Here is an 11,653-nt window from a genome sequence, read left to right as displayed (position 1 = left end):
CTCAGGTCCAATCCCTGGCACATGCAGTCAGAAGGGTCGTCTCATAGCAGCACTACAAAGCAAGTTGGTGTTGCTTGATGTAAGACAGCTTCATATTAGAGGTAGCTCAGTGCTAGAGCATCCACTTTATTCTCAGAGCACCTGGGTATGGCAGGAAATGTGTAGGGAATGCTAGATACAGGTAGGTAGCCATGTTGGCCTGCCGTAGTTGAAACAAAATATTAAAAAAAATCCTTCCAGTAGCACCTTAGAGACCAACTAAGTTTGTTATTGAGGGACCCAGGTGGTGCTGTGGGTTAAACCACTGAGCCTAGGGCTTGCTGATCAGAAGGTTGGCGGTTCGAATCCCTGTGACGGGGTGAGCTCCCGTTGCTTGGTCCCAGCTCCTGCCAACCTAGCAGTTCGAAAGCACATCAAATTGCAAGTAGATAAATAGGAACCGCTACAGCGGGAAGGTAAACGGCGTTTCCATGTGCTGCTCTGGTTTGCCAGAAGTGGCTTTGTCATGCTGGCCACATGACCTGGAAGCTATACGCCGGCTCCCTCGGCCAATAATGCGAGATGAGCGCGCAACCCCAGAGTCGGTCACGACTGGACCTAATGGTCAGGGGTACCTTTACCTTTACCTTTTTAAGTTTGTTATTGGTATGAGCTTTCGTGTGCATGCACACTTCTTCAGATACACTGAAACAGAAGTCACCAGACCCTTATATATAGTGAGAGGGTGGGGAGGGGTATTACTCAGAAGGGTGGTAGGAATGGGTGGTTGGCTGATAGGTGTGGTAAACCAGTTGATGACTGTTAACGACTGCAATTAGTCTTACAGGAAAAAGCAAGGGATGAGATGGCCAAAAATAGCTTTATCATGTATAATGAGATAAGAATCCAATGTCTTTATTCAGACCAGGTCTCGCCATGGTTTTAAGTTTGGTAATAAGTTGTAATTCAGCAACTTCTCTTTCCAGTCTATTTCTGAAATTCTTTTGTAGTATGACAGCTACTTTGAGATCTTGTATAGAATGTCCTAGGAGATTGAAGTGTTCTCCTACTGGTTTCTCTGTCTTGTAACTCAGGGAATGCTGAGTTAGATGGACCAAATGGTCTGACTCGGTGTAAGATAACTTCCTATATTCTATTCCTCCGCCCCAACCAGATCTTCCCTTCTGGGTTCTTCCTCCACTTTGTGCAACACCAGTCTTGGAATCTGTCCCAAGTGCATCACCCTAATAAAGTTACAAATAAAGTTACAAATCACACCTTTGGGTAGGGCAATTTCCCACCCACCTCTCCACTTCATCCCCTTTCCTCTGCTTTCCTCTGTTTTCTTCTATGCTGGTTGGCTTGCTGATTGTGCCTCTTTCATCATTCTCTGTGCCAAACCATCATTATATGCCCCAGTGCCCAAACACCATGCGATCTATTTTCTGCTGGATGCTTTGCAGACTTATTCGAATATTTAAAGTCAGGATATGGAATAGTGTGTGAACGGGACCGCACAGGTTCAGCCTTCGTGCTGGTGGGGGTCAGTGTCCATGTGCGAACAGCATGCATCTGTTTATGGCAGGACAGTACTGAATCAGTGCAAATAATGATATAAAAACAATTTATTATTTATACCCCGTCCATCTGGCTGGGTTCATTAACTAAATGAAAGGGGGAAAGATTGGGAGGCAAAAGGTAAACTTAAAAACTGGTTCTAGTTACAGGTAAGTAGCCGTGTTGGTCTGAGTCGAAGCAAAATAAAAAAAATCCTTCAGTAGCACCTTAAAGACCAACTAAGTTTTTATTTTGGTATGAGCTTTCGTGTGCATGTGCATTCCTACCACCCTTCTGAGTAATACCCCTCCCCACCCTCTCACTATATATAAGGGTCTGGTGACTTCAGTTTTGGTGTATCTGAAGAAGTGTGCATGCACACGAAAGCTCATACCAATAACAAACTTAGTTGGTGTCTCTAAGGTGCTACTGGAAGGATTTTTTTATATATTTTGTTTCAACTACGGCAGGCCAACATGGCTACCTACCTGTATCTAGCATTCCCTACACATTTCCTGCCATACCCAGGTGCTCTGAGAATAAAGTGGATGCTCTAGCACTGAGCTACCTCTAATATGAAGCTGTCTTACATCAAGCAACACCAACTTGCTTTGTAGTGCTGCTATGAGATGTCCCTTCTGACTGCAGGTGCCAGGGATTGGACATGCACACGAAAGCTCATACCAAAATAAAAATTTAGTTGGTCTTTAAGGTGCTACTGAAGGAATTTTTTTATTTAAAAACTGGTGAGGAGGATGCAGACTACTGTAGGAGGGTTTGAACAGGCAATCAGGCTTGGAGGTAGTGAGCACAGCCAGATCCCAGTTGCATGAGGATTGTGAATTGCAACACTTGTGTATGCCTGGATGCAGCTTGCCGATTTGGTGGGGTCCGTACAGAGCTGATCCAGCCATTAGGCAAGGCAAGGCCACTGCCCCAGGCAGCACACCCGCAGATGCCCCGCCACCTCTGACAGAGAAGCTGTCACCAGATTTTGTGGAGTGCAAGAGGTTTCACCCCAAATCGGCACCCCTGAAATCGGTGCCAAGGGTGGCACAGCTTCTCTGCCAGCAGTGGATGTGGCAGGGCACACAGTGGCAGCAGCAGCAATGGCAGTGGCACTTCCCATTTCGCCTTGAGTGGTGAAAGAGGATGCCTCTGCCCCTGGGTCCATGACTCTAGTGCTTTATTTTCTATTTTGTACTCAAATTGCCAACACTATGTCTACGCTGTTTAAGTCTTTTCTTAACCGTCTTCTATTACAAATGCTTGTATTTATAACCTCCTTAAAGCATTGCATTTATCCTGGTGTGGCTTCTTGAAGTAAGCGTGGCTCCGAATCTGATACCTGGCTGCTTGGTTCTGTGCTGCCAAAGAACGCGTAGACTTGGGGCTCAAAAGACAGCGAGTGGCCCATTTGGCTCTTGTCTTTGTGGAACCCAAGGACATCCAGAGAACAATCTGAGTTTCCCCCTAGGTCAGGTTGGGGGATTGTAGGGATGGAAGCAGGGTTGGCTTTTACCCTGGCCAGCGATTATCTAGGACCTCTAACACCAAAGGATCTCCAGTGGGCAGTTGGTTGCGGGGAGGGTGTTTGTCCAGGTCTAAGAACACCCACCAGGAGAATCTTTTGCATGGTCCACCACCAGTGGTTATGAAAACATCATCACCAAAAAGTTGAAAAGCAATCTCCGGTATCCCAGCAGTGCAAACTTTGTAGGGCGTAAGAGTCTCGCTCTTGTTTTGAGCTCTTGAGATCGTCGGTTTGTGCCAAGCAGCTTTCCTCCGAGCCTTGCGGCAGGCACCAGCTTGATCATAACAGCTGCTTTGGCTTTAATACTGGAACCAAATTAACTTCTACTTGCCGAAGTAAACTTCGCCACTCAGTAGTGCATTTTAATCGGCAAACGGAGACGAAAATCTCCCGTAAAGCAACCCTCATGAGTCTTTGCAAGCCATTAACTGTCAACAGTTTCTTTTGATTGAGTAATCCAATTAATTTGCCTGGCAGGGTTCCCAACGAAATGCTGTTGCTGCTTATAGTTTATCTGACATCTGTCCTTAAACTTGTTACATCCACTTCCTTTGGTGGGAGATTGGGGTGGGGGTGGGGGTTGGGAGGGAGCGTTCCATACAGGCCTCAGGAATTTCCTGCTAATTTTAATCAAGATGTCTTACGGAAGTAGGCTAACAAATTTGTTGTGGCGTACGTTTTTGTGGACTTGAGCCCCCTTTGTCAGAAGCATGTGGTGAAATCTTAGTTGGCAGGTATATACAGGAGAAAATTGTAAGATGAGAGTTGAATTGCCAGGAGATACTGAAATCAGTGATTATTAGAGTTAAATGTGTGTTAAATAGCTACCTTTACAGTAGCAGATGGGTGATAATTGCTGAGATGATTGTACAGTATTACTAGTATTTATAGTGGGGCAAGGAAGCATTTCGAAGAAACAGTCATAGATATCACAGATAGCCTGGCATTGGTAAACTAATTAACATATGTAGAATGATTAATAAACTTTTGTCTCTTTAAGTGGAATTGAGTCTGCAAAAACTTGTGCCGCAGTAAATTTGTCTTTCAGGTACCACAAGACTCTTTGGCTGTTTTTTGCTGCAACATTGCTAATCTCTCCGGAAATCTGTTAAATGTTAACCTCTCTGCACGCCATGCTTCGACCAGAGAGGGCTGTAACTTGCTTTGGAATTGTAAATTTTATTTTGATGCCTTTTCGAGATGCATGTTTATAGGAGTTTGGAGAGAAGCAGGGGAATGACTTGTCATGGATGCGCCCTTGGCTGGCTTCCAAGGGAAGAGTGATGAAACCATGGTTCTTAATTTTGGAACACTAAAACAAGAGCCATGTGTATTCACACTGCAGAATGCCATTCTGTTAATATATTTTCTTAATGCTTCATGCCTTGTGTCATTCATCAGCTGGGGGTATGCAATGAACACATTTTCAGCATGGCAAGTCATCAGATATTTAATGCTGTGCTGTGTGTATTGTCTGTGTAGTATTTACACTTTAGGGGCTTGAAACATGGCGAGGTAATTTCCCTCTGCTGTGTTGCACGTTGTACTCTTACCATCACTGCACGGACCAGGGAGGGACCAGGGAGATGTCTTCACACAATGCCCATCACCTGATTTGTTTCCACATGCCGAACTCCAATTCACCGAAGCTGTCATCTGAGCATCTCCAAAGGCTGTCCAATGTACACGCCTCAGCTTAACTGCAGCTCTTTGAGATCAGATGGAAGCTGGCTTGAGGGAAAGTGCACCAGACTGGAGTATTTCTCAAGAAGCTACAGGATTCCTAGGGATTGTGTCCTCAGCTTCAAACCAGCGGTGGGAGCATGATGAAGCCGGATTAGGTGGTCGTGCGTACGCAGTCTCTGCCACTTGCAAAATGCTAACAAACAACCTCAGGATTCTGGTGTTCACTTTAAAAAATGCCTCTGCTCTTTTTTTCTTTAAGATCTTCCAAGGAAAACTTGCTCCATTTAAGGCACAGCAGGTGAATCTGAGATCCAGGACCTTCTCGCAGGTGGCACTTGCCCAAAGAAACTCAGCTTTTAGACTTGCAAAAAAATACCTTCGCCCTTGCCCCAAGATGGCTTTCAGCCGATTAGAATGCTAATGTTCAGATTTCAGACTTACCAGTAGCTGAGCAGTTCCTGACCTGTCTGTCCTTAGCTGTTTTTTTAAAATTTGCTATGTCCAATTACTATGATGTGATATTTATGCTGATTTTATTAACTGCCTGAGGAGCTTCTGTTCAACTTTAGTACAAGTCTCCACTGTATTAAAGAGTCAGCTGATACTTTTGGTGAAATAATACCTATTGGCTAAGATCAAGTGTAAGTGCTTTTTTTTTTTTGTACATGCTTCTGGTCCAGGGTTTCGACCATTGAGATGTGGGTCTGATGTGGCCATAGCTCAGTGGTACAGCACCTGCTTTTCATGCAGAAATCCCTGGGTTAAATTCCCAGTATTTCCAGGGCTGGAAAAGGCTCCCTATCCAAAATCCCAGAAGACCGCTGCCAATCTGTAGAAATACTGAACTAAATGGACCTATGATTTGGCTCAGTGTCTGCCTTGAGACCAGCAAGTCTCCCGCATTAATGGGGACAGTGGCTGATATTGGGGCCTCAAATTTCATCCGCGCCCTGTGTGATTCCAAAATTCACTGCCCCTCTGCCTCTCGCGCTGCGTTGTAAATCATATTTTCAGCACCCCAGAGGCTCCGCACTGGTTGCTCTCCCCTAAATCCGCCTCTGATGAGGATTCTTTTGTTTCCACTAGGAAAGAACAGGCTGTTTCATTGACTGTTGTTTTCTGTTGGAACAGGTCAATTAGCAAGAGAACAAAGTCGTCTTTAGTTTTCACACTGACACCACCGTATCCAGCAGTTGAGCATTTCTGCTTCATGGCTCCCCAGTGTGTTCTCAAAGGCTGTTTGTTAAAGGAAATCGTGGCACTTGACAGTAGAGGGCAGTAGTTTGCAGATGCTTGTTATCTGCGGCATTTGGCGGAAGCAAGGCCCAGAAGTGCCTTTTGCTGTTAAAAGTGACAAAAAAGAAGAACTTCCTCGCAAAGTGCCTCATGACTTCCAGCCTGTATTTTAAAAAAATAAAAAATAAAAATGATTTCTCACATCCTCTCTTTGTAGCAAATGACTTCATGGTGTTATGATTTTTAAGGGCAGAAAATATTTTGTTATCTGTTTATAAGTTGCAATGCCTTCGAAGCGAAGCAATATACCGGATGATTAAACAGTAGAATAGAAATGCATGAACTGTCATCCACGAGTCCTGGGTAGGTTGTGCTGCGGAGAATGTTCACAACAGAGAATAATAATAATAATAATAATATATTATTATTATTATTATTATTATTATTATTATTAGTACCCCGCCCATCTGGCTGGGTTTCCCCAGGCACTCTGGGCGGCTTTGAACAGAGCATTAAAAACAGAATAAAACTTCAAACATTAAAAAACTTCCTTAAACAGGGCCTTCAGATGTCTTCTAAAAGTCAGATAGCTGTTTATTTCCCTGACATCTGACGAGAGGGCGTTCCACAGGGCTGGTGCCACTACTGCGAAGGCCCTCAGAGCTGGACCTCAGTGTCTGGGCGGAATGATGGGGGTGGAGATGCTCCTTCAGGTCTACTGGGCCGAGGCCGTTTAGGGCTTTAAAGGTCAGCACCAACACTTTGAATTGTGCCCGGAAACGTTCTGGGAGCCAATGTAGATCTTTCAAGACCGGTGTTATGTGGTCTGGGCGGCCACTCCCAGTCACCCGTCTAGCTGCCGCTTCTGGATTAGTTGCAGTTTCAGAGTCACCTTCAAAGGTAGCCCCACGTAGTGCCCATTGCAGTAGTCCAAGCGGGAGATAACTAGAGCATGCACCACTCTGGTGAGACAGTCTGTGGGTAGGTAAGGTCTCAGCCTGCGTACCAGATGGAGCTGGTAGACAAGCAGTGGGAAGGGGGCCTGGCCCTTAAGAACACAAGAAGAGCTTGCTGAATCTGGCCAAAGTCTCATCTAGCCCAGCATCCTGTTCTCACAGCGGCCAGCCCAATGCCTGTGGGGAACATGCAAGCCGGACCCCAAACACAAGAGCTTCCTCCCTTCTTATGGTTTTTCCAGCAACTGGTATTCATTACTGCCTCAAAATGTGGAGACGGAGCATAGTAATCATGGCTGGTAGCCGTTGATAGCCTTATCCTTCATGAATTTGTCTAATCCTCCTCTAAAGCTATCCTAGTTGGATGCCATCACAGTCCGTGAGTTTCATACTTTAAGTATCTGCTGTGTGAAGAAGTGCTTTCTTTTATCTGTCCTAAATCTTCCAACATTCAGCCCCATTGGATGTTTTTCTTGAGTAGCAGCGTCATGAGACAGGGAGAAATATTTTCTCTTCCCCCATGCCGTGCATAATTTTAGAACTTCCATCATTAGCACCTCTTGCTCACCTTTTCTGTAAAGTTAAAAGTCCCATATGTTGCAGCCTTTCCTCATAGGGGAGCTGCTCCATCGTTTGGGTGGCCCAATAATGACTAGATTAGAAATATGACGGAGGGCAGCTGACTTCATATATTTTCAGCGTTTTGTTTTCAGTATTTGGTTTTACAGTGGTACCTCGGAAGTCAAACGGAATCCATTCCGGAAATCCGTTCGACTTCCAAAACGTTCAGAAACCAAGGTGTGGCTTCCAATTGGCTGCAGAAGCTCCTGCAGCCAATCAGAAGCTGCGTTGGACATTCAGGTTCCAAAGAACATTCTCAAACCGGAACACTCACTTCCGCGCTTGCAGCGTTCGGGAGCCAAAACGTTCTACTCGCAAGGCGTTTGGGATCCAAGGTATGACTGTATTGTCTTTTTTCAAACGAATGTTTTGTTTGATGTAAACCTCCTTAGATGTTTTTCTAGATTAAGCGGTACGTAAATATTGTTGGGGATGCGGGTGGCACTGTGGGTTAAACCACAGAGCCTAGGGCTTGCCGATCAGAAGGTCGGCAGTTCGAATCACCACAACGGGGTGAGCTCCTGTTGCTCGGTCCCTGCTCCTGCCAACCTAGCAGTTCAAAAACACGTCAAACTACAAGTACAGTCATACCTTGGTTTAAGTATGCCTCGGTTTGAGTATTTTCAGTTTAAGTACTCCGCGGACCCGTCTGTAACGGATTAATCCACTTTCCATTACTTTCAATGGGAAAGTTCGCTTCAGGTTAAGTACGCTTCAGGTTAAGTACGGACTTCCGGAACCAATTACACTCATACCTCGGGTTAAGTACGCTTCAGGTTGAGTACTCCGCGGACCCGTCTGGAACAGATTAATCCACTTTCCAGTACTTTCAATGGGAAAGTTCGCTTCAGGTTAAGTATGCTTCAGGTTAAGTACAGACTCCCGGAACCAATTGTGTTTGTAAACCGAGGTACCACTGTAGATAAATAGGTACCACTCCAGCGGGAAGGTAAACAGCATTTCCGTGCACTGCTCTGGTTCGCCAGAAGCCGCCTAGTCATGCTAGCCACATGACCCGGAAGCTGAACGCCGGCTCCCTCGGCCAATAAAGCGAGATGAGCACTGCAACCCCAGAGTCGTCCGCAGCTGGACCTAATGGTCAGGGGTCCCTTTACCTTTACCTAGATATTGTTGAACAAAATCAAATCCTTAGCCCTTAGCTAAGGATTTCGGCAACTGAACATTATGGAACCTTGACAGTGGGTGCTGATACTTTTGTCAGTATTGAGCTGATTTGTGGCTCGCTTGACAGCAGCGAGCTGCTGGCTGGCAGACTTGAATTAGTTTTAAGATTTCATATGAACACTGCACATGAAAACTCTGTTTTTTAGTGGTAAAGAGCAAAAAAGGAAGGGGGGAAAAACCCAGCGTGAAATGCTGCAGAAAATGGCTTCCTTCTGTTGGAATTAAGAATGTGGGATTATTGTTGGAGGGTTTGGCGAGGTACTGTGAAATGTAGGGCTTGAATTAGAAGCAGAGCGTAGCGTGGAAATGAGAAAAGATCACTTTATCTTGAACAATGTTCCTGGGCTCATAAAAAATAATTTAATTTGTTTTCAATAAAAACCCCTTGGTCATCACTCACTGGGGCAAGGTTAAGTTAATTATTCAGCGCCGTTATAGAGTTCAGGTATTGATCTGCCTTTCTGCTGTACTGCCATCTCCACATTCTGGAAAACCCTTAAAACATGCAGGCTGTCTGCAGCAGTGAAACATTTGGGAGTTCAGCTACTGCCATTCTAATCACCGTTTTCAGTGGGGGGGGGGAGTAAGGCTACATTGTGGTTTCATTACCAGACATGGTCCCCAAAGTGGGGCTTTCAAGAAAATATTTGAAAAGGTAAAAAGAATATTTTTCAAGCCATCCGAATGTGACTGAAATCTTTAAGCAGGCTGCAAATGTAGGGATTTTGTGTTAGGAAATGTACACTGAGCAAAAAGCAAGCTGCCTTAAACCAGGTCAGACGATTTGTCCATTGAGCCCCATATTTTGTCTGCTTTGCCTTGCAGCAGAGGTTCTTCATGGTCTCGGGGAGATGATCTTGGTCGGCAACCTTTTTATATCCATGGACACATCTGGATTTTTGAGCAAGCATTGTAGACACCACCAGTTCACTTGCCTCCTCCCCTTCATCAAACTGTCCCCTCCCCTCAAGACAGTGAGAGAAAGAGTGCAGAAACACACATGCACACATACCCCCCGCAGGAAGGGATCTGGGTAATTTGAAGCTGAGCCCTTGACAAGCACATAGAGCTGAAAGAGGAAGTGAGAAAGAGTGTCACTCCTGTAACTTCCTCCTTTGATTCCGTGTGCTTCTCTCTTTTTCCTTTCCTTTTTCTTTTTCTGATAACAATTTATTAATTTTCCAAAAGTAGCATAAAAGAATAAAAAATAGCAACAGCAATATTTTTTAAAAAGAATTTAAAAATTGAAGTAAAATAAAAAACAGGGAAAAAATCATAAGTAAATTTTGCTTGACTTCCCTCCCCTCCCCCTCTTGGTTTGATTGTTTAATACTTGTTCATGCATGTCCATAAAACCTTATACGTATTCTTCGTGATCCAATTTTAAACCTTCTTCATCTTAATACAAGTGACATTTAAAAGTTATACTAATGTAAAAATCTGTACACAAAGCTCAAAGGATATGCATTAAATATTTACTCCTTTTTTAAAATTCGAAGTCCTTTCTTTCTTGGGTTTCAAGTTACCTAATGTATCCTGCATAGTTCAGAAGTTTATTTTGCCGATCTTCTTCTTCTTTGGCGGAGGCTTCTTCCTTCTGGAGGAGCGACTAGCGAGTCTTGGCCTGGTGCCGAGTCTTGAGTAGCTACAGGAACAATATCTTTCGTTCAGTTAGTCCATCGAAACCTGTACATCTCAATATCATATCTTCAATTTTTTTAACAACAATCATTTTCCACGTTCCTTTCCAGTCCTTATACAGTATCTCTTTTCCCAGGCCATTCTGTATGATTCTCAAGGGAGGGAAAGGTAATAGGTTGGGGGAGGGGCTCAAAAACTTTGCGGGTGGGGAAGACCTCAAGGGCATCACTGGGCCTCCAGATGGCAGATTGGCAACCACTACCTTATATCTTATCCTCTTAAAATGAAAACGCCAGGTGTTGAACCTATATAGTTTGTATGCCAAGTGCGTCCCTTACCACTGAGCTATGGCCTCCTCCTCTTGTGCTCTCACATAACCTATGGTTCATCAACCTGGTGTCCTCCAGATGTTTTGTTTTGTTTATTTATTTTATTTATTCAATTTATATACCACTCTTTATCAGAAGATCCCCGGGCATTGTACAACATTAAGAAAACACATTACAGAACATTAATGAAAGAAACATTAAAAAAAAAACATAATGGCAGACAGCCGAATAGTAAAACATTCATAATAATAATAGTCCCCCACACTTTCACAGGTCGTAGATTATTTAATAGCCATAGGCCTGGGTAAAGAGGAATGTTTTACCCTGGCGTCTAAAAACATGTAGTGATGGTGCCAGGCAAGCCTCTCTGGGGAGAGCATTCCACATTCTGGGGTTTTAGACTACAACTCCCATCATTCCCAAGTTGTACAGCTGCCTGGTCCTCCATGGTTCGGAGGAGCCAGAACAAACCTCAGGATCCCATTCCTCTTTCCACAAGGTGATTGGCTCACATTCTTCGTAGTTTCAAGAGATGCAGTTTGTCAAGACGCTTGAATCGGGCAAGCTATCCTTTTTCTCTAGGGCAGAATTGGAAACCGTGGCTTGATCTGAGTTTTCCGTTTTGGTTTGGAAGTAAACTATGGCTTGAACAAAATTAGAAAAGTGGGAGGGATTTGGAACATGCCAGTGGAGAAAAGAGTTCCAAAATATGACTTGGGTGATTAACTAAACCAGCCTTCCCCAGTTCTGGTGCTTTCCCCGTGCTTTGGGCTTGTGACTCCCATCAGCCTCAGCCAGCATGGCCAATGGCCAGGAATGATGGGGATTGTTTTTTGAAAGAACCAGAAGGCACCAGGTGAGAGAAATCTGGTCTAAACCAAGCCTTTGCGTCTAGTTGCTTTTAGGTGTATCAGTACTCCTATTGAGCA

General features: G+C 44.4%; 1 protein-coding gene across 5 annotated transcripts in view; it reads left to right on the top strand.

The window, feature by feature from the left end:
- Nucleotides 1-11,653, top strand: part of TANGO2 (transport and golgi organization 2 homolog) — a 95,716-nt gene that overhangs the window by 24,924 nt on the left and 59,139 nt on the right. The window lies entirely within an intron of this gene.

The sequence above is a fragment of the Zootoca vivipara genome, chromosome 17 (assembly GCF_963506605.1).
Source record: "Zootoca vivipara chromosome 17, rZooViv1.1, whole genome shotgun sequence".
NCBI classification, from domain to species: Eukaryota; Metazoa; Chordata; class Lepidosauria; order Squamata; family Lacertidae; genus Zootoca; species Zootoca vivipara.
The sequence above is the reverse complement of the archived record's forward strand: the minus strand, read 5'-3'. Positions and strand labels throughout refer to the sequence as shown.